The 4,846-nt window shown below is 39.4% G+C and overlaps 1 long non-coding RNA gene across 1 annotated transcript; it reads left to right on the plus strand.

Annotated features, from left to right (window-relative positions):
- The first annotated feature begins 3,028 nt into the window (after positions 1-3,028).
- On the plus strand, positions 3,029-4,585 carry LOC139984409 (uncharacterized). The gene is made up of 2 exons (XR_011799070.1): positions 3,029-3,155; positions 3,569-4,585. It is a non-coding gene; the product is annotated as an uncharacterized lncRNA (long non-coding RNA).
- The last annotated feature ends 261 nt before the right edge of the window (positions 4,586-4,846 follow it).

The raw sequence follows: 4,846 nt of genomic DNA on the forward strand, positions 1-4,846 counted from the left end.
GGCATGTGATAATTTCATATAACCATTGTTTGTTAGGTTGATGGTTTAAATTCTTGAGATAAAATTAGACGTTTTATTCATTGTCTGTACCCCAAAAGTTATCCTGGAACTCATAAAACATGTCCAGAATACAAAATCAATAGGTGAATTTCCATATTCCAGTATAACTAAAACAATTGTCAAAGTTATTGTTTGACTTCTAAGGGCAATGAGGGCATCTACTGCAACCTTCAGTGAAGGTTTTTTTACATCACATTCATGATCTGTTGCCCACAAGATTAACTGGTTCTTCTACCTAACCTGCTTGTTCCTCGCACCCATATTGGGCCCGACTAATTTGCTTGGGGACCGTTTGCCATAGAGTTGTCTTCTCTTACCGAAAGGAGCACCTCGTACGTTTTCGACGGGAACGATTGTTTTCGGTCCCGGACGCGAATTTTTTCCCCAAACAGGTTGCAAGTGTGCGTAAATAGTCGTTCATGATTGGTCGGAAAAGTTACCTCATCACCATAAAAACCAGCACTTCGAGTTTCTACATCCATTTGTTGCAACGAAGATATTCCCGTTTAAAATTACCCGTAGCTTTTCGTACATATATTAGGATATGCTTGGAATTGGTTTATATTTAAGCACACTAGTATTGTATTTTCTACTTTGATCGAAGTTTTCTGTGAAGGCATTAATCGGCATCGCACAATGAAAGTTTCGTACAGGGTTTATCACACATGCGCTGTAGGCCTAGGTATAATATCTCTGTACACAGTGAACCTCCTAAAGCTTTCGACGGAATCAGCCAATTCCCCGCCCCGTGTGGGGCTCGAAATTGGTGATGGAGACCGCTTCACTAATGATGGCTCCCCTTATGTTTTCGATCAATACAGACTGTTTCTCTTTGCCCCACACTGTTCTCTTTGCCCCGGATCATAGAAGAGTGCCACTGAACCACTCAACCCGTTCGCATGGTGTCCATCGAACAGCCTTCGTCCAGTCTCAATGACTTGTGCCACGGAACGACACTGATTTTCCATCTTCATCGACTGAAAGTTATGCCTACTGATAAAGACTAAAAAAGCCCATTTAGTTAATGTCTTCTCCTCAGGCTGAGGGGAAAAAAGAAAGGTTTCGGAACAAATATGATAGTGAACGTTTGGTAAACAGTGTTCGATTTTTCCGGTATCGCATCGCAAAATGCGATCCAAAACGACAAACTTGCGAGACGTTTCCAAATCAGCATCGCACATTGTGCCGATTTGTGCGATACAAATTCCTAGTCAGATTTGGGAGCAAACACTCAAACCTTAACTTACGAACTGTCGATCACAATGAAGAAGTTATAATTTATTGAGTTTATACTCAATGTACAACTTATTCACTTGACCGTATAGCGGAAAAAACCTGAAAAAATAATATCCTACCATAGTTAAGTGTAACCACCTCGGCGGTTACGGATCTCACGTAACTAAAAGGTTCCCTGGCAACGTGCCAAAAAATGTTAACAAACAGGTGTTACACAGGGGATAAGCTCACAGTTGTTGGGAAGGTACCTGGGCAAATTCGCAACACATGTACCGTTGTACAGTAGTTGGGTACAGGGTTAAACACTGCAGTTGTAAAAATGTACGCATAGTGCACGCTATTCTTTGTTAAGCAGTCTAAAAACGGGGGCTTTGCTGAACGTTGTTTGTTTCATAATATCGGAAGTTTTGTAAGTTGCAATTTTTAAAGATTGAAAGGCAGATTAAATCTCTTTCATTTTATAACATAAAGTAGCTACTTTTAACTTGTCATTTTAAAATTTTCATCAGTTTCGTGACAATTTAAATAAAAAAAGTTGTCAGTATTTTGCATCCTCAACTGCGATTTTTTTCATCGCCAGACATCGCCAAAAATGACAACAATTTTCGGGGGCTTTCGCCCCCAGGATCCCCGCGAGTGGTTCTGCCCCATGACCCCACCATAGCCCTAAGACGGGCCCCTGGACACGACGACTTTATTCTCGCACGTTACGCGTGCTAGGCAGGCGAAAACCAGCGGGACATCGGCAGTGTGTTCGCGGGAAATTGAACAAGGTTTTCCAACACTGCTGAACTGTGCAGTTACTGTATGCATCATATTTAAGGTTTTCACGGAGGCCTTTGAGGAAATGAATGGTTAGTACAGTGTATATATGCTGCACTAATGCTGTGTGTAGGCCAAGGTTCACGAAGGTCATTGGTTATATTCGCGCGCCGTAGACGTGTTTTTAGATGTTACGAAGAGTCACGTTTGCATGGATATTAATCGAAAATGAATCTGAATTTAACTGACGCTTAAAGAAATGGATCGTCTTGGGCAGATTAACAAATCATTGCAAGTATAAATAAGTACAGGTAGCTCTGCTGTTAAAAAGAAAACTTCAATATCGGCTTGCTGTTATCGGCAACTAGGCAAAATTTTACCGATACCGATATGCTGCCGATATTGCAAAAATCGGCCGATACCGATATTGAAAACGATTATCGTAGCAACACTAGTATAAATATTAATAATAAACAAACATTTTCTAGTTAAAGTGGCCATGACACGAAAATTTCAAAGTCCTATATTTTTGGGATCCATCAAAGAATGTTCTCTAAAACATGTATCAACCAATCTGCCAGTTTAAAACTTGATTTTTTAAGTCGAAAATTGAGAATGAATTTACCCTTTTCGGCGTTTGAAACTTTGTTTACTCGAAAATTTTCCGATTCGCATGACGTCATGTGACGTCACGTTTTGAACACATATTTGTTGTCGCTGCTACGGTACCATTCACGTACACAGTAGACAAGTACACATACCACTAGTAGTTACTGAAAAAAACACCGATCACAAGTGCGATATCAAATCAAAATTTCCTGTGAAATGGCGGATCCAGAGCCAAATGCGGCAACCGAAGTTCAAAGTGATATTGGTTCTTCACCAGGCAGTGAAATTGGGCTATAATTAGAGTGCCCTTTCTCATATTCGAAGCAGAGAGTGAAGGCGATGATCATTCCAATATTGAACCGAACGCTGAGGGTGGAGCGGAGGTAGAACCGTATCAGTTCGAGCCTGCTAAACGAGCCGAAATTGAAGCTCCACAACATATCGAAGAAGAAATCCGTTCGAAACCATTGCAAGGAACATACAACGTGGTAAGAATTTATTAAAGAAGCATTTAAAAACAAAATCCAGTCCATTTTGTGCATGTGTTGTTGGAATTCGCGGAACACCCTAAACCGTATTGTGCGTTGTGTTACGGTGTTACGGAGTGTGCAGTACTAGTAGGGTTGGTTGCATACTGAAAGTTTGGCTCGGGGATGTAAGTTGCATTATGCAGCCATGCTAGGTAGGCATATGTGTTATTTCATACTCATTATTACTTGGCTAGTACTTTGGCCTGGAGTTTTGCAAATCAATTTTCTGAAACAAAAGAATGTTTCATGATACATGGAAGGTGTAAAATCACAACAAATGTAACCATAACTGAACATTGTGTGCCTGCTTGTTATTGTGGACATCATGGCCAACATTAATACATTTTGAACTTTCATAAATTTTTTCCCAGGCAGTACAGATACATAGCCTACGGTCAACAGGTTCAATGATACTTGGGGTTCCTAGCAAGACACGTCAGGGTTGTGCTACCATCATGTGCAGTCCAAAGGATCAGAAGTGATTTTCCAGCCAATGGTCATTACACTGGATTCAAGTTGCCAGGAGAAAACTCATTGTATAGGAAGCCTTTCTAAACTACGATTGTGTTGGATTATCAATCCGTCAGGGTTCCCTCAGTGTTGATATATTGAAATTCAAGACTTAATTCAGGATGAAAAGGTTATTTTCCAGACCCAACATCAACAATAAAAGAAAAGGCATGTTTTGAAGCATTTGGACACAAGTATTGGCGTGACCGTGATGTCATATAATATGTGCATAAGGGAACGGGCATTGACCTTTTTAGGGGCATTTACCTCGTTTGATTCGTACCTTTAATCTGGAAGCCAAAATATCCATATGACCAATGATATTTGACAGAAAAGTCATAATAAAGACCAATGGAGGCAGCAGAACTCTTGAATGTTTAGACTGTTTCTTCAGCAGCAGTTGGTTTGTTTTGTAGTCTTTCTTCAAAAACTCAGCAGTACACCCTGTTAATGGTCTTCGATTGTTTTAATGCGTGTGATGCTGTGTTTCACATTGCCCATCAGTGTTGTACGTGTCGTCGTGCGTGGGTAACATTTTTGCATGTGAGTTGCGTCGTGCAGTGTTTCTTGGTTTAAATAACCCTGTATTGTATTTGCTTCTGGATTATTCTAATTAATTTGTCACAACAACGATTGATAGCGATGGACATGCAACTGCTTTGTAGGCTTAAAGCAAAAAAAATTCATATAAGTTGTTTTCTTTTAACCTCCTTTGATGTCACAAATTACATTAGTGTAATTTAAGAATGATAATGTTTATGGAAAGTACAGTTTTACTTTTATGTCATATAATACAATGATTGTTGTTAATGTTAGTTCAGATTGTCCAGAATGACTGTCTAGAACTGATATTGAATAAATTTTGTTCAATGATTTAACACTTGAACTATGTTGTGTGAATTTTTGGCTCTGTGACTTTAAAATAAATCGCTTTGAGATTTAATTAAACAACCTTTGGAATAAAATCTTTTTACCTACCTATTTTGACCCATCCCCATTACCCCCACTCCCTCCACAACATAATAAATGGTTTTCCTGGAATAGGAATAAGAAATTATTGCTATAATTAACTGATCCAGCATATTCCAGAAATAAATTGGGGCACTGAGATTTGTTCACAAGAAGATGTAACCCATCGC

The sequence above is a fragment of the Apostichopus japonicus genome, chromosome 17 (genome assembly GCF_037975245.1).
Source record: "Apostichopus japonicus isolate 1M-3 chromosome 17, ASM3797524v1, whole genome shotgun sequence".
In the NCBI taxonomy this organism is placed as follows: Eukaryota; Metazoa; Echinodermata; class Holothuroidea; order Aspidochirotida; family Stichopodidae; genus Apostichopus; species Apostichopus japonicus.